Source organism: Symphalangus syndactylus, chromosome 5 (assembly GCF_028878055.3).
Source record: "Symphalangus syndactylus isolate Jambi chromosome 5, NHGRI_mSymSyn1-v2.1_pri, whole genome shotgun sequence".
Taxonomy (NCBI): Eukaryota; Metazoa; Chordata; class Mammalia; order Primates; family Hylobatidae; genus Symphalangus; species Symphalangus syndactylus.
The window spans coordinates 28,432,209-28,459,231 of NC_072427.2; the positions used below are offsets into that span (position 1 = coordinate 28,432,209).

General features: G+C 39.2%; 2 protein-coding genes across 29 annotated transcripts in view; one reads left to right on the forward strand and one right to left on the reverse strand.

Moving 5' to 3' along the window:
• HMG20A (high mobility group 20A) overlaps positions 1-23,776 on the reverse strand; it is a 102,507-nt gene extending 78,731 nt beyond the window's left edge. For 2 of the 6 annotated variants that reach the window (XR_010120672.1, XM_055277628.2), the window contains exon 1: positions 23,545-23,653. The gene's annotated coding sequence lies outside the window, so the exon portion shown is untranslated. Of the gene's footprint in view, positions 1-9,645; positions 9,827-23,544 lie in introns of those variants that run through there. The other 4 variants (XM_063638729.1, XM_055277626.2, XM_055277624.2 and 1 more) reach the window with 4 other exon arrangements.
• The window catches only part of PEAK1 (pseudopodium enriched atypical kinase 1), a 293,590-nt gene continuing 290,048 nt past the window's right edge, over positions 23,482-27,023 (forward strand). For 17 of the 23 annotated variants that reach the window (XM_063638666.1, XM_055277609.2, XM_055277606.2 and 14 more), the window contains exon 1: positions 24,354-24,538. The gene's annotated coding sequence lies outside the window, so the exon portion shown is untranslated. Of the gene's footprint in view, positions 23,874-24,327; positions 24,539-27,023 lie in introns of those variants that run through there. The other 6 variants (XM_063638673.1, XM_063638670.1, XM_063638674.1 and 3 more) reach the window with 5 other exon arrangements.

Here is a 27,023-nt window from a genome sequence, read left to right on the forward strand (position 1 = left end):
GCATTGCCTAGTGCTGTTCAAGGGTTCACTTAGCCCAGGAAGGAAGGACTAAGTCCAGGGAATAAGAATCTACAGAACGATTTGTTTTGTTCTTTCAACATTAAATGCACTCATTTGCCTGTGTTAGCAAGTACTTCTGTCATGAACAGAAGTCTACTGTAGTACCAAGTAGAGGCATTATATGACCATCTGCTTCAATACCCTTATATGCAAAATGGGGCTAAAATTTATTCTATTTACCTCAAAGGTATACCGTGAGGATCAAATATTTCTTTACAAGCTCTGCAAACAATAAAAGAATGTGAAAGCTATTTTAAAAATTATATTACAAAATTATCAATGAAATATTTATGAGAAAGTATATGGATTATAAGTATATTAAAAGAATAGATACAGGCCGGGCATGTTGGCTCACACTTGTAATCCTAACACTTTGGGAGTCCGAGGCAGGTGAATTGCTTGATCTTAGGAATTTGAGACCAGCTGGGGCAACATGGCGAAACCCCATCTCTACCAAAAATACAAAAATTATCTGGGCATGAGGGCACGCGCCTGTGGTCCCAGCTACTAGGGAGGCTGGGCTGAGGTGGGAGGATTGCTGGAGCCCAGGAAGTTGAGGCTGCAGTGAGCCATGATCGTGCCACTGCATTCCAGCCTAGGTGACACAGTGAGACCCTGTCGTAATAATAATAATAATAATAAATAAATAAGTACATAAGAAAAAAGATTGGAAGGAAATACATCAAAATATTCAAAGTATTGGGAAGCAGAGATGGGTGGATCACTTGAGGTCAGGAGTTCAAGACGAGCCTGGACAACATGGTGAAACGGTGTCTCTACTGAAAATACAAAAATTAGCCAGGCATGGTGGTGGGCGCCTGTAATCCCAGCTACTCTAGAGGCTGAGGCAGGAGAATGGCTTGAACCCAGGAGGTGGATGTTGCAGTGAGCTGAGATTGTGCCATTGCACTCCAGTCTGGGTGACAGAGTGAGACCCTAATAATAATAATAGTAATAATAAATAGATACATAAGAACAAAGATTGGAAGGAAACACATCAAAATGTTCAAAGTGTTGGGAGGCCGAGGTGGGCAGATCATTTAAAGTCAGGAGTTCAAAACCAGCTTGGCCAACATGGTGAAACCCTGTCTCTACTAAAAATACAAAAATTAGCCAGGTATGGTGGCAGGAGCCTATAATCCCACCTACTCTGGAGGCTGAGGTAGGAGAATCGCTTAAACCTGGGAGGTGGAGGTTGCAGTGATGTGGGATCACACCACTGCACTCCAGCCTGGGTGACAGAGCGAGACTCTGTCTCAAAGAAAAAAAAAAAAAAAGAAAGTTCAAAGTAGTTATGTCAGGGTGGTGAAATTATAAATAATTACTTTCCAATCTTTGTTTTAAACTCCACCTTCAGCAGTATGGTTTTGTTACTTTAAAGAAAGAGGAAAAGTGCCATCAAGGATCACAGATATCTTAAAATCAAATTTTAATTTCACATGCAATACTTAGTTTCTTTTTTTAAAAAAAATATGGCTACACGTAGAGCTAAAATTCCCTTTTTGCCAGACTCTCCATACTCCCCTTTCCAGAAAAACACCATTAGAAGGGTTTCTAACTCCAGCCTGAGTGACGGAGCAAGACTCCGTCTCAAAAACAAACAAACAAACAAAGAGTTTCTAGCTTATTGCTGAAAGATGCCTTAAAGATAGTTGCTAATGATATATTCTTTCTCTCTCTCATCCAAATTAGGACTGTAGGGCAGAGAAGAGTATGCATGTCTAGCAGGGAGAGTAAGGGCACAATTTATAAACCTCATGCTTTATATTAAAAATTCCCTTAAATTCTGCATTCAGTTTTATAAAGCAGTATTTATTTTAACACAAAAATTAATATTTTAAATTGCATAAGGCCAGGACAAGGATCATTAGCCTTAAAACAGTATTTCCCCATGAGTGCAATAACACACAGCACAGATTCAGTTCATTTTCTTGACAGATGACCGACATATTTTGATACTGAGGGGAAAAAAGTGTTGTGACTTCCTTATTGAATATCTCCATTATATAGCAATAGATTGAGAAGTTCTAACTCAATTTATATCCTGTTAACTTTCCAGATAAGTTACATGAAAATACACTGAAATTACCAAACGAGAATACCATTTAATTATGGGAAAACAGACCATGAAAATGAGCTCAGCATTTCCTTAAGAGGTTTAACTCTGAAAATTACAATATATCTGAGGTTGTTATATGTACATTCTTATGTCACTGGCAGGAAAAGTAACAAGCTTTTGATAAGTTGTTGTTTTACTTCTTGCCAATATACCTTAAGATAAACCTAAAATGTAATGTGTCTGATTCATCTCTAATTCCACTGGCATCTCTGTGCCTTCAGAAATTGGACTCTAAATTACCTTAAATGAAAAAGAAAAGTTATTGGTACTCTTAAGCTCATCATTATAATATTTTTCCACAGAAGCTTCTCTGGAGGCATTTATTCTTACTAGAAACTCTGTCCAAATATTTAATTTGGTCCTGGGTGTTTAGTAACATTAGAATATTTAAAAGACAAAGTTGATAAATTACAATCAAGATGCAGTAATGTGAGCTATGAGGAAAAAAAGCTTAACTGTGATTTCTACAACAAATTCACTCAAAATTTGGAGACAAAAACCATCTCAAATATTTGATAAAGGATGATGTGCGGCATAAACTACAAGGAGACAACCTGAGGCAGTAGGAAGAGCTCTGAATCGAAGTCAGGAAATCTGACTTTGAGTTCAGGATATGCTACCAACTAACTGGTTTCTGGGATCACTAAATGACTCTGGCTCAAGTTTTTTCACCTGTTAATGAAGAACAAAATCAACTTCAAATTTGTTTAGCTGTCAGACTACACAGAATACTGAGAAACAGTATATTTAATTATATGAACTAGAAACACTAACAAACTAGCAGAAAATATGAATATATTAAAAATTCAGTATAAAATCACAACCATAAACATATATTACACAAACAAACACAGAATTCTCTAAGCATGGTATGCATTTCTGAATTCTATTCATATTTATTTGCTATCTGGGAGGGAGTCTCAGTTTATATTGAGGGCTCTGGAGTCAGAGCCTAGATTCCAATCTCATCTTTTACTTATTAGCTGTGGAACTTAGGCAAGCTAGTCAAAAGCTCCGAACCAAGGTTCTCTTATCCTATAAATGAGAAGAGTAATAGTATATACTATATAGAAGTTATCTCAAGAAGTAATCTGTGTAAATAAAGCAGGTAGTATGGTGTCATCACATAGTAAGAGCCTAATAACAATAATGATAGCAATAATTGCAGCAAGAATTTATTGCTTACTAAGTACCAGGCACTATTTTAAGAGCTATACATGTATGATACCACTTAATCCTCACATCCGCCGTATCAAGTAGATATTATCATTAGCTCCTATTTTATAGTGAACAAACTGATCCACAGAGGGGTTAAGTAACTTACAAATGTTTACTGTGATAGTCACTATGGCTATTCAAAAATATTTAGATCTCCTTTCAGAAACATAAGAGGGAACTTCCTCACTGCCTCAGAGAAGACACAAGGACCATGTAACTCATGGGCAATGAAAGTGAGTGACATATGATTCTTCTGGGCAGAAAATCTGAGTCTATAAGCAATTTGCCATGTTTCCTTCCCCTGAATACAGTGACTGTGGAAGTATATATTATAATGGAGTTTACATCAGCCTGGTTGTCTAAGTGACCACAAATAGCATAGCCCCACGTTGACCCACTTTGGACAAACAACATAAGTGAGAAAAGCAAGCCACTGAGATTTTGTGGTTGTTTATTACCACAGCAATATAAATAGCAATAACCTAGCCTATCCTAACTGACACTTTCTCAGTTAATAAATTTCAGATTTAAGTAACATCATTATCTACTTATTTATACTTAATACCCAAGGTTTCAAAATAAATTATGAGAGAAAATAGTACATTTCTATCCACTTACTTCTTTTTGTGTGTGTAAACCAACAAAAGTTCACTACTATCTAGTTTAATACCACAATTTAAGAATTGCTGGTCTAAATGTCTTCATGATCTTAGGCTAGGCAAAGATTTCTTAAAGAGGACAAAGCACTAACCACATTAGAGAAAAGTGACAAATTGGAGTTCACTATAGTTAAGAATATCTGTTCATCAAAAGATCATGTTAAAGGAGTAAAAAGGCAAGCCACAGACTAGGAAATTATATTTGTAATACACATATTCCCTAAAGACTCATATTTAGAATATACGAAGAACTCCTAAATATCACTAAGATTAAAAATAAATGATCCATTTTTTAAAAAAAGGGGGCTAAATACAAAGCAAGCACTGCATAAAGAGACTATCCAAATGATCAATAGCTATAGAAAAAGAGATAGTATTATATACCCACCAGAATGGCTAAAATAATAAAAAAAAAAGACAATACACAGTGGTAGCAAGGATGGAAAGGAACTGAAATTCTCTTAGGGTGCTACTGGGAATCTAAATGGGGACAATCACTTTGGAAAACTATTTAGCAATACCTGTTAAAATACACCTATCCTGGCCGGGCGCGGTGGCTCACGCTTGTAATCCCAGCACTTTGGGAGGCCGAGGTGGGCGGATCACAAGGTCAGGAGATCGAGACCACGGTGAAACCCCGTCTCTACTAAAAAATACAAAAAAATTAGCCGGGCGTGGTGGCGGGCGCCTGTAGTCCCAGCTACTCGGAGAGGCTGAGACAGGAGAATGGCGTGAACCCGGGAGGCGGAGCTTGCAGTGAGCCGAGACTGCGCCACTGCACTCCAGCCTGGGTGACAGAGCGAGACTCCGTCTCCAAAAAAAAAAAAAAAAAATACACCTATCCTATGAACCAGCAACTCCATTCCTAGCAATATATCCTAGAGAAATGAGTGTATATAACCAACAGAAGACATGTATGCGAATGTTCTTAGCAGCTTTTTAAATAATAACCTCAAAGTGGAACCAACCCATGTGTCCATCAACAGTAGCATGGGTATGTTATGATATAGTCCTACAATGAAATCAGTGGAATACTATACAGCTTGAACTACTGCTACATGCAACATGGATGAATCTCATAGATATAATGATGAGCCAAGAAGCCAGACCCACGAGAATAAATATTCTATGAATATATTTATATGAAGCTCAATAACAAGTAAAACAACCGTAGCGTGACAGAAATCAGAATAGTGGTTATCTCTGGTGGGGAGAGAGAAGGTAATGACTGAAGAGCCTCCTAGAGTGATGAAAATATTCACAGGCACATATATATCTATGTAAAAATTCATTGATTTTTGTACTTTACTGTATATACCACAGTTTTAAAAAGTAAAAGAAAAAAAGCAGCATTGGTTAAGATGAGAATTCCAAGATTAGAAAGTCCCACAAAGATCACTGAGTCCAATCATACAACCAAGGCTCAGCCCCCAACCTGAAAGTCTCTCTTGGGAATGTCTACTCCCACTTCTCAATAGCTCTGACAATTGTAAAGGTTTTCTTTATAATGAACTCCAAACCTACGACCGCGCATGGTGGCTCACGCCTGCAATCCCAGCACTTTGGGAGGCTGAGGCAGGTGGATCACGAGGTAAGGAGATCGAGACCATCCTGGCTAACACGGTGAAATCCTGTCTCTACCAAAAAAAAAAAAAAAAAAATTAGCCGGGTGTGGTGACGGGCGCCTGCAGTCCCAGCTACTCAGGAGGCTGAGGCAGGAGAATGGCATGAACCAGAGGCAGAGCTTGCAGTGAGCCGAGATCACGCCACTGCACTCCAGACTGGGCGACAGAGGAGACTGTCTCAAAAACAAAAAAAAAAAAGAAACTCGAAAACATTTTCTCTTGAAATGAAATTTATCTGGTTTAAAATTGGTAGTAAATAGGTATTTTTTCATGGGTTTTGGGAAATGCTAGTAGCCTGAAAGCTGTTTCAAATTGTTGTGCTTATAATTTTCTATCAAATGTACAATTAAGCATCTTATTGTATTAAAACCAGCTTCAAAAGCAATAATTAAAAACTACATCTAAGATGAAGAAAGCAAACCCAAGCTATATAAGAAAATGCAGAATATCTTGTAATATCAAATCATAATAGATGTGTATAACTTATAAAACATGTGAATACATTAATATTGTGAAGTATTGTCATTTTTTGCTTTATTCTGATTATTCTGATTAAAAGACATGTCATACTATGGTTGCATTATGGCATATTAATGTGACTAAAATAGCTAATAATATTTACAAACAATATTGTAAATCTCAGGAGTAACCAAATGCGATTAGACTACCTTTCCTTTGTAGGGCCCTTATATATTTTTTTAAAATTGCAGTTTGGCTGGGTCCAGTGGCTCACACCTGTAATCCCAGCCCTTTGGGAGGCCAAGGTGGGAGGATAGCTTGAGCCCAGGAGTTTGAGATCAGCCTGGGCAACAAAGCAAGATCCTGTCTCTAAAAAAAAAAAAAAAAAAAAAAAAAAAAAAAAAAAAAAAAAAAAAAAAAATTAAAACTAAAAACCTAGCTTGGTGTGGTGGTATGAGCTTGCAGTCCAAGCTACTTGGGAGGCTGAGGCGGGAGGATCACTTTTGCCTAGGAGTTCAAGGCTGCACTGAGTTATCATGCCACTGCACTCCAGCTTGGGTCACAGAGCAAGATCCTGTCTCAAAAAAACGAGCAAAATTGTAGTTCTAGAAAAGAAGACAAAGTTATTTAGTCAAGACTGCTACTGAGAACTCTCTACCTTTACTTTTAAAGAGTTTCAATCTAGGGCTGCGCATGATGGCTCACACATGTAATCTCAGCACTTTGGGAGGCTGAGGCAGGGAGATCATCTGAGGTCAGCAGTTCAAGACCAGCCTGGCCAACATGGTGAAACCCCATCTCTACTAGAAAAATACAAACATTAGTTAGGTGTGGTGGCCCATGCCTGTAATCCCAGCTACTCAGGAGGCTGAGGCAGGAGAATCGCTTGAACCCAGGAGGCAGAGGTTGCCATGAGCCGAGATCACGCCACTGTACTCCAGCCTGGACAACAAGAGTGAAACTCCGTCTCAAAAAAAAAAAAAAAAAAAAAAAAAGAGTTTCAATCTAAAAAATGTGGGTAGGTATATTCCTCTGTGGGGGCTTAAATAAAATCTGCACACACTGCCAATTTAGCTTAGCACTGAGAAGACTGACTAATCAACAAAGACTTCAAAATCATCAAAAACCAGAGGAAACAAGCAACCCCTTCATGCTCTCAGGGCACAGGACACACCTATGAAGTACTTCCCTACCTATAGTTTACCTAGGATGGCACGCTCTATTTTCTTATTCATTACATATTTTCAATAATATGTACCAGGTACATGGTTAAGATACCAGCAATACAATGGGGAACAAATTGTCTCTGCCCTCATGAAAAACTACAGTTGGAAGTGAAAGACGTCAGCAAATATACCAATAAATAAACTTTAAATTTGTTTAAAATGCTCTGAAGAACAGAAAGCTATAGAATAACAGGGGAGATTTCATTTAGACAGGGGACCTCTTTGAAGAAGGAACACATAACCTGAGAGCTAAATGTTAAGTAGGTACATTGCATACTGAGGAAGTAGCTTACTAGGGCCCAGAGGTGAGAGAGAACTTGATGCTTTGGAGGAAGTGAAAGGCGGCTTGTGGCTGGAGAAAAATGAGCCAGGGAGGAAAGCAACAAAGACAGGTAGACAGGAACCAAATCCTGAACAGATTTGGGGCTATGTCAGAAATCTGGGTTTTCCCCAAAGTATAAGAGTAAACCTCTGAGGAATTTTATGGAGAAATTTTAAGGAGGGGCATGATGTGACATTTAGGCTTGCTAAAGGTTCATTCTGACTTCTGTGTAAAGAACAGATGTGTAAGAATGGATCTAGAGGCCAGGCGTGGTGGCTCACACCTGAATCCCAGCACCTTGGGAGGCTGAGGCAGGTGGATTACTTGAGATTCGGAGTTTGAGACAAGCCTGGCCAACATGGTAAGACCCAGTCTCTACTAAAAACACAAAAATTAGCTGGGCATGGTGGTACACACCCACGGCCCCAGCTACTTGGGAGGCTGAGACAGGAGAATTGCTTGAACCTGGGAGGCAGAGGATGCAATGAGCCGAGAACATGCCACTGCACTCCAGCCTGGGCAACAGAGTGAGACTCTCCATCTTTGGGGAGGAAAAAAAAAAGAGAATGGATCTATAAAGATCAGTAGGGAAGTAGTTACCACAATAGTCCACCAGTCCACCATAGCATGACGGTGGCTTAGAAAAGGATAACAACAGTGGAGATGTGGCAAAGAGGGTGGATCCAAGATATATTTAGGAGGTAGAATCAATAGAATCTTGCAGTGGTCTGGATGGGGGTGTGTGTAAGTGTGTGTGTTGAAGGGGTAAGGGGATTAGTAAGAGGTCTCAAGAATGAGCCCAAGATTTTTATCAAAGAAATTAGTAGACTGAGTTGTCATTTATGGAGATAAGGAATACTTGAGATGTAGAAGTAGAAAAAGTATTAAGATTAGACATGTTCATTTTAAGATGCCTTTGTTCTGTATACTCTGTATACAGAACAAAAGTCTGAGATAGAGACAGGAGTTTAGGAGTTTCCAGCAAGTAGAGTTTCCAGCAAGTATAGTAGAAAGTATTTTAAAGCATGAATGTAAGGTATAACCTCGGGAAAGATAATAGGTTAAAAGGAGTTAGAATTGTGTTCTGAGGAACTCAACAGTTAGAAGATGAGTAGAGGAGGAATTGCAAAAAGGACATGAACACAGATAGGCAGAGAGCCAGGAATGTGTGGTGTCAGACTATTTCAAGAAAAAAAAAAAGATGCACCTACATGTTACTGAGGTTAAATGAGAATGTAAAAGATGCCCAAGTTTTTTCACAACATGGAAGTTATTAGTGACCTAGTAGAGCCCTTTTGATGGAATGGTGGGGGTAGAAGCATACCACCTACATGGTTTGTGTATAGGGAATGTAGAGAAAAATAATATAGTCCTTCAAGTCATTGAGGGAGTGGAGGGCTTAAGTAAACTTAAAGTACAAAACAAATGGCTGGGTGCAGTGGCTCACACCTGTAATCCTCGCACTTTGGGAGGCTGAGGCGGGCGGATCACTTGAGGTCAGGAGTTTGAGAGCCGCCTGGCCAACATGGTGAAACCCCATCTCTACTTAAAAAAATACAATAAAAGAATTTAGCCAGGCATGGTGGCACGCGTCTGTAGTCCCAGCTACTTGGCAGGCTGAGGCAGAAGAACTGCTTGAGCCCAGTAGGCGGAGGCTGCAGTGAGCCAAGATAGCGCCACAGCACTCTAGCCTGGGTGACAGAGAAGACTGTCTCCAAAATAAATAGAGTATAAAACAAAAATTATGCAAATTATAAGTGTACAGCTTGACAACTTTTCATAGACTGTATCACCTGTAGCCCTATCAGAATAAACAGAATATTACAACAAGCAGAAATCCCCCACCTTATGCCCCTTCCCATTCACTATCCCTGTAAAAGTAATTACTATGACTTCTAAGATTTGTTCTGCTTGTTTCTGAACTTTATTCATATATTATGTAATTATTTGTACTTACATGCACTGATCTGGCTTCTTGTCCATTTGTGTCGTTTGGTGAACATATGAATTTCTGTTGGGTGTATACCTAGGAACAGCTGGGTCAGAGGGTCAGAGGGTGTATGATCACCTTTGGAATATATGGCCAAATTGTTTTCCAAAATGGCTGTAAAAATACACACACCTACCAGAAACATATGAGTTTCAGTGTCTTCACATCATCAATACTTGATATTCTCAATCTTTTTAATTTTAGCCATTTCAGTGGGGATGCAGTGAGAGGTCTCAAGATACTGAGAGGTCCCAAGTATCTCATTGTGGCTTTAATTTGCACTTATTTGATGTAAATAAAAAAAATAGCTGGATGCATATTGGTCTTTCGATAGTTTCTTTTGTGGAGTGCCTATTGAAGTATTTTGTCATTTTCGAAATTTGATTATTTGTTTTTTCCTATTGATCTGTAAGAGCTCTACAAGTGCCTTGTTGAATACATGTATTACAAATATGAATTCTCACTCTGCGACTAGTCTTTTCACTCTCATAATGTCTTTTGAAGAGAAGTTTTTAATTTCATAAACTCCAATTTTATGAGTTTATGAAGTTTTTAATTTCATAAACTCCTTCCCTTTCGGATCATTACCTACTCTAAGATCATAAAGGTGTTTTCCAGTTTCTCCCTAAATTTTTCTTTCACATTTAGCTCTATAATCCAACTAGACCTGATTTTTGTATGTTGTGAGGTAAGGGGTCAAGATTCTTTCCCTGCCCCTTCCACACACAACCAGGCACCATTCAATGAAAAATCCATCCCTCCCCTACTGTGGTGGATGCTACTGTTGTCATAAATTAGTTATATACATATGGGATTGTTTCTGGGCTCTCAATTATGTTCCACAGATCTGTCTATCCTTGTGCCATTACCACATTGTAATTACTGTAGCTTTATAATAAATCCTGTTATCTGATAAAGTCTTACAACTTTGTTTTTCAAGTTTGTCTTGACTACTTAGTCCTTTTCATGTCTATGTGAATTTTAGAATCAACTTGTAAGTCCCTCCTTCCATCATGTACACAAATCACATGAGATTTTATTAGGATTCCATTTAATCTATAGAGCAATTTGGAGTGAAATGATATCTTTACAATACCAAGTCTTCCAATCTATGACTACCTATTATATCTTGTTTCTCTCTATGTTTTATAGTTTTCTGTGTAAAGATCTTACAAGACTTAAATTTGATTTGTTTGATTCTATTGCAAATGGTATTTTAAAAATTTCACTTTCTGTTGGTTGCTCGTATAAGTTTGCTTATTAATTCTAACAGTTTGTCTATAGATTCTTTTAGAGTTCCTATATTCCCAAGTAACACATTTAGGTTCACAAAAGAGATTGCTCTGTAAATATCTTCTTTCAAAATATCGCTGCCAGCTCTTGGCATTAAGGCTTAGATGATCTCATAAAACAACTTGTATTCTATTGAAGAGTTCAAGTAACACTGGGGTTATTTCTTCTTTAAATATTTGTAAGAATTCATCAGTGAAGTCAGGTAGACATGGTTTTCTTTGTAGATTTTTTTTTTTTTTTTTTGAGACAGGGTCTCTATCACCCAGGCTGGAGTGCAGTGGCACAATCACAGCCACTGTAACCTCGAACTCCTAGCCCCAACTGATCCTCCTACCTCCCGAGTAGCTAGGACTATAGGTGCACGCCACCATGCCTGACTAATTTTTAAAATTTTCTTGTAGAGACAGGGTCTTGAACTCCTGGACTTAAATGATTCTCTAGCCTTGGCCTCCTGAAGTGCTGATGTTACAGGTATGAGCCACCACGCCCAGCCAAAATTTTAAATACTGAATTCAATTTACTTAATAGATAAAAACAGTATTCAGATATTCTATTTCTTCACATGTCAATTTTTTATATGCCAATTTTAATAAAGTGTTTAACAATTTGTCCATTTCATCTAAAATTTCAAATCTGTCTATATAAGGTTGTTCATAATATCTTCCTACCTTTTTGACATCTGTAGAATCTGTAAAGAAATTTTCCCTTTTCATTCCTGATATTGGTAATTTATGCTCTCTTTCTTTATCAATATTGCTAGAGGTCTATGCATTTTACTAATCTTTTTAAGGAACCAACTTTTGGTCTTGTTATTTCCTAATGCCAATTTGTTGTCTTTTTTTTTTTTTTTGAGACGGAGTTTCGCTCTTGTTGCCCAGGTTGGAGTGCAATGGTGCGATCTCGGCTTACTGCAACCTCTGCCTCCAGGGTTCAAGTGATTCTCCTGCCTCAGCCTCCTGAGTAGCTGGGATTACAGGCACCCACCACTATGCCCAGCTAATTTTTGTATTTTTAATAGAGACGGGGTTTTGCCATGTTGGCCAAGCTGGTCTCAAACTCCTGACCTGAGGTGACCCACCCACCTTGGCCTCCCAAAGTGCTGAGATTACAGGCGTGAGCCACTGCAACTGGCCAACAATTTGTTTTCTATTTCATTGATTTCTATTTTTTATTATTTCCTTTCTTCTACTTACTTTGGGTTTAATTTGTTGTTCTTTTCCTACCTTGATGGGTATTTAGATAACTGATTTTTTACTTTTTCCTATTCTAATATATGCATTTAAGGCTATAAATTTTTCATGGAGTATATCTTTAACTGATTCACACATATTTTCATAATCATGATGTTGCAAATGCATTCCAATTGCCATCGTGATTTCTAGATTGGCAGTTATTTTCTTTAAGGAACTTAAAGGTTGTATTCTCTGAGAATATATCCAAGGGAAACGAAATCACTATGTTGAAAAGATATCTGCACTCTCAGGGTTATTGCCACATTATTCACAATAGCCAAGATATGGAATCAGCCTCAGTATCCATCAACAGATGAACACAGAAAATGTGGTATATATACACAATGGAATACTATTCAGCTTTAAAAAAAGGAAGGAAATCCTGTCATTTGCAACAAAATGAATGAGCCTGGAGGGCATTATCTGTTAAGTGAAATTAGCCTGGCACTGACAAATACCACATGATCTCATACGTGGAATCTAGAAAACCTGAACTCATGGAAGTATAGAGTGGAATAGTAGTTACCAGGGGTGGGGTGGGGCTGGGATGGGAAGATGTTGGTCAAAGGACATAAAATTTCAGTTTGATAGGAGGAATAAGTTTGAGATATCTATTGTACAACATGTTGACTATAGTTAATAACAATGTATTATATTCTTGAAAATTGCTAAGAGAGTAGATGCTCAGTGTTTTTACCACATAAATTATGTGAGGTAATACATATGTTAATTAGCGCAATGTAGCTATTCCACAATGTATACATATTTCAGAACATCATGCTGTACATGATAAATACATACAATTTTTGTCAATTAAAAAAACAAAAAAACAGCTGGGCATGGTAGCTCACGCCTGTAATCCTAGCACTTTGGGAGGCCAAGGCAGGCAAATAACTTGAGGTCAGGAGTTTGAGACCAGCCTGGTCAACATGGTGAAACCTCGTCTCTACTAAAAATACAAAAATTAGCTGGGTGTGGTGGCATGCACCTGTAATCCCAGCTACTTGGAAGGCTGAGGCAGGAGAATCGCTTGAACACAGGAAGCAAAGGTTGCAGTGAGCTGAGATCACGCCACTGCATTCCAGCCTGGGTGACAGAGGGAGACTCCATCTCAAAATAAAATAAAATAAAATAAAATAAAATAAAATAAAATAAAATAAAATAAAAAATAAACCAAGTAGGTAAAAGCAAATAAACAAAAAAGTTACATTGTATTGTTTTCTAGCCCCATTATTTCTGTTGACAAGTCAGATGTCAGTCTAATTGTTCCTTTGAAGATGATGTGTCTTTTCTCCTCTGGTTACTTTCAGCAGTTTTATTTTTACTATGAAGAATGAAAGTGTGGTACTCCTTGTATTTATTCTGCTTGTCATTTCTTGCACTTTTCAAATCCATGGCTTGGTATTTGTCATCGGTTTTAGAAAATTCTCAATCACTGTCTCTTAAAATATTACTGCTTCTAACTTTCTCTCCTCCAGTCATATGCATGTTAGACTTCTTCATCATTTCCTCATGTCTCTGTAATAGTTTCATATTGTTGCTGTAACAAGTTATCTAAAGCTATTGGCTTAAAGCAATACAAATTAACTTTCTTACAGTTCTAGACTCTGCCTAGCAAACATTGTGAGGGGAAAACAAGTTTTAAAAAATAGTTTCTGGGTACCGTCCTTCTCTTCGGATCCTGACCCAAGTACTGGCTACCTGGGGATCTCTAAAATCCAATTTTGTCTGCTCAGCCCCATAAAACTAACAGCTTCTCTGCTTTTAGAAGAAACCCTCTGCTAAGTTTCATAGCATCTTGTCATGCTCTAAGAATTAGCAAATTCCTAGGAAAAAAGAGAAGCATGGAACATCAGCCCACTTTTCTGAAGCTTCTTTGGTTCTATGATTGTGGTTTCTTAAGTCCTGGATGCCTCAGCAGGTCTCTGATGCCTTCACTTTTCTTTTTAATTCTCATCTTTCTTGTTCTTAGCAAAAGCATTAGTCTGCAGCAACCTCATCTCTCAGAGTCATAAGTGGAAATCATAGCTTGGGCTCTGAATCAAAACTCTACTGCTTATTAGTTAAGTGATTTGGCAAGTTATTTAACCTAGAGTATTTAAACATTTGAAGTTTCAATTTTCTTTCATGTAAAATGAACGTTAACACTATCTAATGAGGTTACTGTGAGGATGTGAAGATTAAATGAGACATTTATAAAATGTCTGATAACAAAAACATTCTTATTGTAGGTTTTCTATGTGCCAAATACTTTATATAGATTTAATAATTTAATGTAGGCATTAATGTCCATTTCCTTTTCAAGATCACATATTAGTAAGTGATGAAGCTAAAATTTGACTCTAGAACACTAGTTTTCAATAACTACAAATTGTTGCTTCTATAATGTTGCTTGAGTATTGTTCCTGACACAAGTAAGTGGTCAATAAATGTAAATTATTATTATAAAGAAAATATAAATGCTTCAGAAGTAGACACCAATCACATTAGTTTTTCTACTTTGTTTTCTTCTGATGTTTCTCCTTTTCATTTTTGCAAAAACATTCTTACAACATCTTTCAATGTATTCTTAAAGACGCTATTGTGAAAAATGAATGTCTTACAGCCCACTGAGTAGATAGGCAATAATTTGCTTAGGCATTATTATATTGTTGAATATTTAGAAAGTTTCGAGTTTAGACAGTATAGATATCAGTGCTATTAACATTTTGTGCCTTTAACTATTTTTCTTATTTAAAATATTTTCTCAGAATAAAGTTCTATATGTGGAATTACTGGCTCAAGAGTATGAACATTTTATTATTTGTTGATATAACTGCTACTGTTATTAAGCCAAAAAATTATGGTAATTATGATGCCATCAAGCAACAAACATGAAGGTTTGTGTCAAGAGAATAGGAATTAAAGCTATGAAGTATAGGAATGAAGGACATGTGGACATGGGAAAAAAAGGAGATACGAATTTTGAGGCTGGAAAAGAAAAAATGGGGTGCTGGAAATCATTTCTTTTGAAGCAGGCAAGCGCTTGTAATCCCAGCTACTTGGGAGGCTGAGGCAGGAGAATCGCGTGAGCTCACTAGCGCCACTGCACTCCAGCCTGGAGGACAGAGCAAGACTCTGTCTCAAAAAAACAGAAAAACAAAAAAACACCATATTAAATTATTATTATTTTGTTTAGTAGAGGTGGGGTCTTGCTATGTTGCCTGTGTTAGTCTCAAACTCCTGGCCTCAAGCAATCCTCCTGTCTCAGCCTCCCAAAGTGTTGAGATTATAGATACAAACCACTGTGCCTGGCCAGCATATTATTTAAAAATTATACATATAAATTGCAAAACCACCACACAGATTAAAGGCCTATGTTCTAGAGGCTCCCCCCTCCTTTTTTGTTTTGAGACACAGTCTTGCTCTGTAGCCCAGGTTGGAGTGCAGTGGCTCAATAACAGCTCACAGTCTTGAACTCCTGGGCTTACGCAATCCTCTGGCCTCAGCCTCCTGAGTAGCTACGACCACATGTGTATATACTACCATGTCTGGCTATTTTTTATTTTTTGTACAGACAGCATCTCACTATGTTGCCCAAGCTGGTCCCAAACTCCTGGGCTAAGGCGATCCTTCTGCCTTGGCTTCCCGAAGTGTTGGGATTACAGAAGCCACCACACCCAGCCTAGAGTCCACTTATTTGGTGTATAATCTCGAGCCTTGAATTGCCTTATCTATAAATTGGGATTAAATTTTATAATATCCAACTAAAGCCAGAATTGGAACATCGTATCTCTTGTTTTATATTCCTGATATTAAATTTGTTTTGTGAGTATACCATACTTGAATAAAAATGAAGGAATCTCTCCTTTTTTGCTGATATGCTTTGAATATCTTACATGCTATGCTTTGAATATCTTATCTTGTGATGAATATCCTGTTATGAATCTTATGTCAGACTTCAAGTTACTACTTTAAAAGGTTACTTTGTGGGATTCTCTGAAGGCCAAGCCATTTGCCTGATCTTTCTACAATCACATAAATCTTACTGTGTATACCCAAAGGCAGTTGCTTTTCTACTGCTGCCTTCCTCCGTCTTTGTTACCATCACAGATTTTGGGGTAGTAGGTACCTGATCATCAGAGAGAACACAGAAGGCCTTGAAAATGTGGGTTTAACTATACCAAGATCTTTTGCTCTGTTTATGTACTATAGCCTCCCCAGTAAAAACAGAACAAAACAACAAACAACATCTCTGCTAAATGCTTCATTATGTACACAGGTAAGTCAGTACTTGATTGTCCCAAGTTTCAGTTCAGATTTTCCAATTTCCATTATCCTCCAGTAAATTTTAGTAGTGATACTGAGGGATCATGGAGTATGAGAACAAACGCTGGCCTTAGAGGATCTGCATTCAAATCCTGCCTCTACCACTTACTGGTTAAGTGATTTTGGGCAAGTAATCTAATCTCTCTAAACCTTATTTTTCTCATATGGAAAAATGCCAAATTATTAGAATTAAGATAACCTGTAGTGCCTAGCACAATACTACATAAATGTTAGTGAAGTGGGAATTGGAATTATGGCTCAGTGTGGTCTGAATCTGAATATTATTCAGAAAATAAGGACAGCAGCACTGAATAGAAGTATTTTTTTGAGCTGAATAAAAGTAGAAAATTTTGATTTCTAGGCTCCACAAAAATCCGTATCCTTTAAAGAAGCCATATGGGTAACATGTATAAGGGTCCTGAATTCCTTCATGTTCCAACAGATCCAGGTTCCATGGTATGGAAACACTTATCAGATTATAAGCAAAGAGAAGAATAATTTTATGTGTGTTCAACTAGCCAAAAAATTTTGCTGGTAAAATCGTGGTGAAAACAACATCCTTATACATTGCTGGTATCATTAAAAATCAGTACAATCTTTTAGGGAAATGTAGGTATCATATCTAGAACTACCCATGCTTGTGGAACCATTAATCACACTCCTAAGATCTTATCTTCAGAAAAAAAGTCAAATAAGGAAAATAGCTATAGTTTTATTTAATAGTGCCTGGCACATAAAAGGCACTCAAATATTTCTTCAAATGAGTACCTTTATTTGTACTGACTTCTCCAAATTACTGCCCTTGCTTCCTTCTCATTAAGATTTATCTATTTTTATTACCTGGGGAGAGCTTTAGAATCAAATTCTAACATCTTTGTCTAGTCTCTATTCTCCCATCTTCCCCAGTAACTTTGTTTTGATTGCTACTAGACTCCTTACCTTAGAATACTTCCACTCTTTAAACTCAGCTGACCGTAACACAGAAACCAAAAAGACCATATACCACATCCTTGACCTAATCAAGAAGAAATCTGAAGCTTCCTTCAAGGTCATAAGATGTCTTTCTCCTTTGTTAATACCTTTGTAGTCTAAGCATTTACCAAAATCCCTGCTACATTAAGACAAAAAGCCAGAAGCTATCCTCATATCCACCCTCACCTGATCCTTAACATATCTTTAGCCCTGTACCTAGCTGCTTGTATTTCTCTCTAGGATCTGAGAAAGAATGATCATTTCCTTGCTTTCACACCTCTTGCTTCTTTCTTCTGGCCCCATTCAAAATTATCTATTCTTCAAGTCTAAGTATCTCTCTCTTTTAGATATAATTCACATACCAAAACTGCCCCTTTTAGTGTACATTTCAGGATTTTTTTTGTACAGTTGACCCTTGAACAACATGGGTTGAACTGCATGAGTCCATTTATATGCTGATTTTCTTCTGCCTCCACCACTTGAGACAGTAAGACCAACCTTTCCTCTTCCTCCTCCTCAGCCTACTCAACGTGAAGATGACAAGGATGAATACCTTTATGATAATCCACTTCCACTTAATGAATAATAAATAGTAAACATATTTTTTCTTCCTTAGCATTTTCTTAGTAACATTTTCTTTTCTCTAGCTTACTTTATTGTAAGAATACAGTACATAGTACATGTAACATACAAAACATGTTAATCAACTATTTATGCTATTGGTAAGGCTTCCAGTCAACAGTAAGCTATTTACACAGTTAACTTTTTGGGGAATCAAAAGTTATGCATGGGTTTTTGACAACACAGGGGTTAGCACCCCTAACCCCCTCATTGTTCAGGTGTCAACTGTATATTAGTATACAATATATTTTAGTATATAAGGTTATGCAACCACCACCACTATCTAATTCTGGCACATTTTCATCACTTCCAAAGGAAACTCCTTACTAGCAGTCACTCCCATTCCCATCCACGCATGTACTTTCTGTCTCTATTAGTTTTGCCTAAACTAGACATCTCAAATAAATGGAATCAAACAATATGTTGCCTTTTGTATGTGACTTCTTTCACTTTAATATTTTCAAGTTTTATCCATGTTACAGCAGGTATTGCTACTTTGTTTCTCTTTGTTGCTGAATAATACTCCATTGTATGGCTATATCGCATTTTGTTTAGTCATCCAATAATTAATGAACATTTGAGTTTGCCTTTTACAAATAAGGCTGCTACAAATATTTGTGTGTAAGTTTTTGTGTGAACATGTTTTCAGTTCTCTTGGATATATACCTAGGAGTGGAAATACAAGTTAAGTGTCCAAATATTTGATATCAAAATCTATTTGGTTTCTGAGTTCAGGTAGCAGAGGGTATCTCTCACAATGCAAACAATTCTATACTGAGCTCTCCATGCCATCCCTACTCAAACACCTACCGTCTTCAAAGTCTGCAGATATTAGTAACAATTTACTTTTTTCCAATTAAATTGAGGAGCAGAGATCAGTTCTTATAGCTCCAGCTATATAGTAGGTGCTTAATATATGCTTATCTGACACCCTAAGAAGCTCCCAAATGAGAGAATGATGACTTACTATTCACTCTTTCATTTTATAGATATTTGAGTGTCTAACGTATGGTAGCCATTGTGCTGATGCTGGGCATAATTGTGGACAAAAGTTATTAATCAGTTTTGTCATACTCCAAGAGCCAGCTCACGTCCACAAATACTTACTGAATACCTATGATGTGAATGGTCTTGTGGCAGATATGACAGCACAGAGTGGAATAAGATCTAGTCTGCAGCCTTTTAGGGAAGGCATAAACTCTACCTACAACAACGCAATAAAAACAAGAGGAGCACTGGACAGTAAGTGCTGTAAGAAAGGTATAATGCTCTGGAGAGTTAATGGACAGAACATGTACAGTTTGGGAGAGGGTAGAAGAGGATGGATATGAGAAAATATTTCTTAAATGTGGTACTTGAGAAACAACCTCAAAGAAAGTGGCATGTTGACAGATGGGGATTCCTAGGAAAAAAGAGTGTTTCCAGCAGAAAATAGCATGAGCAAAAAAAAATATTAATGCCGGGTACAGTACAGATTTTTCCCCCCCAAGAGGCTATCCCATGTGGATGTGTAGATGAGTAATGCGAGGTATGATCACAGTGTGAAAGGTCTTCATTTTTGGTTTTAGTAGTTAAATAAGTTTAGAATGAGTTGAAAGTCTGCCTGTAACAATTCAAATTACCTTAGTGATTTGTGCCAAGATTAAGACTCCTTTTCTTGAAACTTTTCTATTTTGTGTATCTTCTAATCATGGAAATTAGTGATTTTTCCTTCCCACAAGGAAAAAAAAAAAAATCTTGACAACTATGTGAGCATGCTGATAGGGGGACAAGGCTGAAGCTCAATCAGTCTACCACTGCATCCCATACTGTAGGGAAAATCTAAGGCTTAAAACAGACATGTGGGCAAATCACAATAGTCAGAATAGCAGAAGCAAGATTGGGGGTAAGATAATTGCATTAATGAAGCTTCTGGCACCAGGCATTGGACCAGGAGATTTACATATAACATTCTGATTCCACCAAACAACCCCATTTGGATTTAGGAAAACTGAGGCTTAGGGAGGTCAAATCAATTGCTCATGGTTACCAAGCTAGTAAGCTCAGCCAGTAAAATGTAGAGACCAGTGCTGAATTTGGGTCTATCTGATCCCATATTTTCCCCATTGTTCACTCTCATTTGTTTTCACAATACAAAGGAAGCTAGAATGGTAGGAAAATGATACATATATCAATGAAAGGGGTTGAATATTTAACACAGGGGCTTCTATGGTCTGGAAAAAATTAGGCTGAAACATTCAAATCTGGGTTTAGAATGGCTTAGAGATTAAGACCAGGAGAGATCAAGTTTAGGGCTGCTTCTTTACCCAGTTTGAACAATGATCATAACATAGATCTTATTTAGGAATACCAAGGGAGCAAAATTCCAGTTTTAATTTGTAAATTAGAGAGTAAACAACAGGAGAATATGAATATTTGGCTGTATTTACTGTATTCAAAGTCCTAAGAACAGTGACTGGCACATAGTAGACACTCTGAACTTTTGCTGAAATAATGAAAAGTCACGTAAGGGGTATTCTCATTTGAATACCTGTGAAGGCTATGAAATAAAGACAGCAAAGCAGTAAGGTGAAAAACCATTCAAGTTCTCAAGATACTTTCTTTAATCCTCAACCCTACGGCAAAAACAACAAAAACAAACCACCACCAAAACAACAAACAAAGAAAGCAACAATTGCAAAACATTAGCTGATTTTACAAAGAAAAGTAGATGAAAGAATGAAAAGACACTTCTGTATTATATATAACATCTCTGGATAATCGAATTTCAGTTAGATGGAATCCAGAATTGTGACCTACGGTTTTAATATTTCAAACTGCTGTGAGCGGTGTATCCAATGACTGTCTTTGGAAAAGAAAATGGTTATCTAATCCAAGTATTTGAAAAAAGATTTGACAATTTCTTTATTATATAGATGGCAAGTAATGGAATGAAATCTCAAATTCATTAACTTGAAGTAACAGTACATGTACAAAAATATTAATTCTTTAAATTCTGATACTATATTTCTATTAAACATGCAAAGAAAACTGCACAAAGGGCATTAAGAAAAAAAAAAAAAACCTTTGGAGGACAACAAGCCTCTCCAAAGAAACATTTTTAAAAAGAATAAAAACAGGTTCTATGGACCTTCCCTCTCTATTTTTCACAAGCTTTTCTAATATTTCTTCTTTGATGGAACCAATGAATAACTGCCACTTATCACAAAATACTTTCTTTCAGATATGTACTTTATATATTGCTTTCTTCGAAACAGACAGTTCTTCAAGCTGCTCAAGTCTTTCAGCTGCAGCAATTTTTCTTATTTCTATTATACTGTATTTCTTCCATGGAATATCATAAAGACCAATTTAATAAAGACAGTTTCCAAAAGGCAATATTACTCTATCTCAATCAGTATTTTAACATGATGTTCTCTATTTTTTTCATTTAGTTCTACAAACTTTCCATACTTCAATAATTCCTAACACTATAGTTTCATTTGTCAGGGTGACCATATTATATTTTCTTCTATACTACATTAATATAGAAGATAGTGAACACTTTTTCTTTAATCAATTAATTCTTACTTCGGGCAGTCTACATGTTCCTAACCTATTAATGACCACAAAGACAATGTTTTGTCCTGCTTTTTCAGTCAACTACTGTAGCAATTGTGTGGTCTTTCAAGATATAAATCATACTTGATTTTAAGGTCTTAGACTCTTTTTTAAAAGTGACCACAGAAGGTTAAAACATGTATTTTTTCTTTACTGCAATATTTGGTTTAAAACATATTTTCTAATGAACTCTAAACCAAACAGCTATTTATTTATTTATTTTTGAGACGGAGTCTCACTGTCGCCCAGGCTGGAGTGCAGTGGAGCGATCTTGGCTCACTGCAACCTCTGCCTCCCGGGTTCAAGCAATTCTCCTGCCTCAGCCTCCTGAGGAGCTGGGACTACAGGCGCGCGCCACCATGCCCAGCTAATTTTTGTATTTTTAGTAGAGACGGGGTTTCACCATGCTGGCCAGGCTGGTCTTGAACTCCTGACCTCGTGATCTGCCCGCCTCGGCCTCCCAAAGTGATGTGATTACAGGCGTGACCAAACAGCTTTTAAAAAAAACTATTACAGAATTAAAATAATCGCAGAGTCTGAGGCTAGATTAAGTACAATCCCAAAAGAAAAAGTACACAGGCCTTATTACTTCAAAAATTCTTGCAAGACAATACAGTTCCAGGTTTACTGATATATATCCTAAAACTACTAACATTATTCAGATTTCACAAAGTAAGCTTCACATAGATTGATTCCTTCAATACACAGACACACACCCCTCTAAGTATTGTGTTATCTGACAACAGAAGCCAAAGAATCAAAATTATTGAGTGTTTATTACCGCCTCACATATAGTTTATTAAAAATGAGATACTGAAAACCAGAAAGTTCTTATTGATCTTTAGTCCTTTGTGAGCCAACTTTTTCCTGTTTAGAATCTGAGCTGAGTCTCATGACCCTTGCTTTATACTTTAAAACCACAAAGAACAGATACCATTTAAAAATCGATGATGAATTAAATTACAAAGGAGGAAAACGTAATAAAATACAACTTTCACAAATGTTACGTGTAAGCTACACATGAGAATTTTTAAGGCTGAAGAAGCTGTTCTCAGGCACAGGGTAAAACCTGTAGCCCAAAATCAACAGGCCTAATAATTTAAGATGTCAATTTTATCAGTTAAGGTAACACCGAATTTCAGTACTTCAGTGTGATACTTTCATTCTGCTAAGATGAAAATGCCCCAGATTTTATGTAAAATATTCAGTCCCCTAAATAAAAAGTTATCTCCTTAAAAGAGAAGCTAGATTTCCTGTTGCATGTCAAGGCAGAGGGCACCACACTTCAACTCAGCCAAGGCTGGACTTGAGTAGGGGTGCAGGTGTTGGCAATTCACCAGTCACACAAGCTATGTCGTCTTGCAGAGGTGAACAGAGATTTTTAACAAGGGCTTTCGAATTCTTTGAAGAAAACACTGAGACAATTTTGCTGGGGAGGAAATGCTCCATCTTCCACGTGGAAACAAACTCATAAATTCTGACTGCAGGTTGGTGTTCAGCACAACTTGGAATAACCTAACTTTTCACATAAAACACAATCCCCAAGCTGCAAGATACTGTCTCCGCGAACGGCATCAAGCACCACCTTTTCAAGCCCTCACCAGCGCTGGAAGTGGGTTGGACACCCCCAAACCATCACCACCCCCCCACAGGAAGTGAGGGTGTCCCCCCTCCCCAGGACGGCCTTCCTCCCCTCCCCCAACCGGAAGTTGAGGCGCCCTCATTCAGCTGGCCTCCAACAGAGACAAACCAATACCACCACCACCAAAAGAGGGGTGATCTTCAAGGGGTGAAGGGCATCTCGACTGGGGCCATCCCCAAGCTCGCCTTGCTTACTGACCTGCTGACGACAGGGGCAGGAAGGGGCCTGGGGCCTAAAGAAAGTCACTTGCACAGAGGACAATTCCCTCAGCCCCTCGCAATCGCCTTCACTTCACGCACTCGTCGTCTCACAGCTGGACAAAAGTTCTTCCGCAGCACTTTATTTTGGTGTCCTTTCCTTTTCTTTACCTAATCTCTTAACCACCTTTCGTCAGGTAACTCCTCTTACCGCATAGTATTTACAATTGCTCCGGTGAGGAGAAAAATTTAATATTTTCCACGGTACCTTCAGAAAAATGAAGGGATTATTTTGCCCCAATGCGGCGAAGGACTACGTGGTTACGCAAGGTGAGCCCTATTTTCGTGGAGGTTTCTGGGAGATGTAGTTTTTTTTTATTGCGAAGGCCCGCAGAAAGTAGAGGAACTGAAATTGGTCATGACTATATATTAGCGTCCTCGAAAACATATTCTGTATTCGATGACGGCCGACCTAGCGGGCTCCGACGCCCAAATGGGCCCAGACTCCCCTTGTCTTTTCCTCTGCGGCTTAATCGAACCCGAATTTTCCCTCACGCGAGCCCAAGGTCTCGGCAGCCCCGCCCCTTGTCTTAGCCCCGCCCTCCGCAGCCAATCAGGCGCCCTTTAGGTCTCGTCCTCTGGAGGTTGGAGCGCAGAGAGGAGGGGCCTGGCGGTGACTCCTCCCGCTGGGCTGAGGGAGACCTGGGAGACGATCGGGGCCCTTGCGAGCGCGCGTGCTCACGGCTCCAGGAGCGCGGCGAGCGGGCGACGGCGCGCGCGGAGGGGCGGTGCGCGGGGCCGAGAGGAGGCGGGCAGGCTGGTGGGCTGGGCGGGCGGCGAGCGGCCGGGAGCGCGCGGTGGACTCGGCCGCGGCGAGTAGTTAGTTAGTTGTTGTTAGTCAGTGTCAGTTGCTCGGCGGCGGCGGCCGTGGTCACCAGGAAGGGTACGGGACGGACGGCGATGGTGGTCGCCGCGGCGGCGTGTGCGCCCCTCAGGTAACAGCGGCCCGGCTTTCCGCGTCCCCTCGGTTGTCTTCTACTCACGCGCCGGCTGTGGGACCAGGGTTGCCGCGGGTTGAGGGCGCTGACCCGGGGGAATCCGGGCGGGGCGGCGCGGCTTCTGGGTGGCGCCGTGCGTCCCGCCCGGCGCGGGCTGTAGCTCCCCGGCCACCCCCGCGCCCCGCCGGTGCCGCGCGCCCCTTGCCGCCCCTGCCCCCTCCCTCGGCGGCGGCTCCGGGAGCGCGACGCCCCCCAGAGGAAGGAAAGTTGGGACCTGCCGCGAGGGACGCCCTCGGGCGCGGCTGGGAGGTTGCGGGGGAAAGTGAAGCCTGGAGGAGCTGGACGCGGGGAGGCCGGGGCAGGAAGGGCTTCTCTGGCTCCTGCCGGGTCCACACGGTCAGCCCGCTCCCGCACCCGGGAGCATCGGCGCAGCCTCGCCGGCAGCGTCGGGACGGAACCGGGTGGCTCCCTGCCTGCTCCCTTCGCGCCGCGGCTGGGGAGCCTGCGAACGTGTGGGCTGGCGGGGTCGTTTGGGGGTTGTGACTGGTTCGGCTGCTCAGTTTTTTTCTTCTCTGCCCTTTGACTCATCCGTTCTTGCAACTTTTCTTTCCTCCCTCGATGGGGACTTGCCGTCTGAACCGCGTCTGCCCCCTCCCCTCTCGTCGGCATGCACCATCCGTCTGGGAGCTTGATTTCGTTTTTTCCTCCTTTGGCTACGTTAAAGATTGCCGAGAGCACCGGGAGAGACCCTCCTCCCCCGCCTGCCTCTGGCCTGTTAAATGTTACTTTTTGCGATTCGTTGTTTTTTAAAGATCCAAGTTCAGGAATTTGAGAGCTGTGGAATGGAGTTATTGGAAGGCTGGCGTTGAGGGGGTAGTGATGAGTTAGAGGAAAACTATGATTTCATCTTTATTGGCCTTGCTATAGAAAACCTAATTCATTTTTTTCTGCCTCTGTTGAATGTGGTAAGATCATACGTTGAATTAAATACTTAGAGACTTACATAAAAGACTATTTTTAGGTCATTGGATGATGTACGTGAACAGCTTTTCACCTGAATTGGGATTGCCTTGAGGATTCTGTTTTGGGGCCTACCTACTGATTTTTGTTCAGCCACAGCGTCTTTTTTTTTTCTCGATAAATGAAGTGATGTAGTGATGTGTGTAGTCAGAGAACCCATATTGCTCTCTGCAGTGTGGAAGTGAAAAACGTGAATTATCCACAGGGGTAAAACTTTCCATGAGCAATCTTGGATACTTACTTCATGATGGCTTCTCTGGTAATCTCAGAGCATTTCTAGATAGCTCAATTCACTGACGACCCTAATTACTTTCTGACTTGCCTGGGACTTCTCTTTGGTGTCTTGTTTAGTAAACTGTAATGGCAGATATGGTACATTTTCTTGGCTTCAAAGTTGAGGGTTATAGCCTCAGCCCAGAGATGAACAATGGAAGTAGAATTCATAGCATTGCTAGTGAATTTTGGGTATGACCGACTCACAAACTATGTGAAAAAATAAACATCCCCTTTTCATTGCTGTCAGGGGGAAAAGGGAAATATTTTATCATGTCTTTATTTTGGATTCTCTACCATGACTATATGATGTGGGAAAAAATGTCAAATTATTTTCTTTAAGGCTTTTTAATGTGTGTTCCTTCTCTTCCCTCACTACCCCCCACTCCTGCCCCAACTTAGGGGCTAAAATTTATGTGTGGCTGTGTTCTAGGGTTGGAAGAGAAGTGGTTTGGTGAAAGAAAAAGATAAGATCACCTTGAACTATTATGATACCTCAGCTATTCGTTTTATCCAGTTGATATACACAGAAACTTTCACAATGATGTTTGTAGCCTATTAACATTCAAAATTCATTTTTAAGAGACTACCCTGAAGGCCCATGAAGAAATAATGCCACTTCATAACTGTTTGCCGACAATCACATTAAAAAATATGTTCCTGGAATGCATTATGCGTGTACTCATATAAACATTTATCTTTGTACATTTATGGTAATGTAAATATTTAAGTCTGAGAGCTTAAAAACTTTTATTTGCTTATTTGCATACATGTTTTTCAACATTTAGCAGCGCCAACCATATTTGCCAAATAAGCATCAGCTATAAATTCATGCTTTGGCACATTTCATATAATAACTCTTCTAAATTGTTCCGTGGTGAAGCATCATGAGATTAGCATTTGCTTCATGAGAGAGATTTGTTGTTCTTTTTAACTGTACTGATGTGCTGTTTAAGTGGAACAGGTGCTGGGCCCTAGCCATTTGTGTTGATACCTGCCAAGTCATACCCTTTTGTTGGATGGGTTGTTTAAGTAATTTAGGAACCAAACTGTGGCCCCTGGCATGCCAAGTGTGAGTACTAGTCTCCATATCAGTGTTGCAAATCCCTGTTTTCACTGTAAGAGGCAGATGTGTGTGATGAGCGTTATTCTGTCATTTGCTGATCTCTTTACTGTGATTCCTACTGCT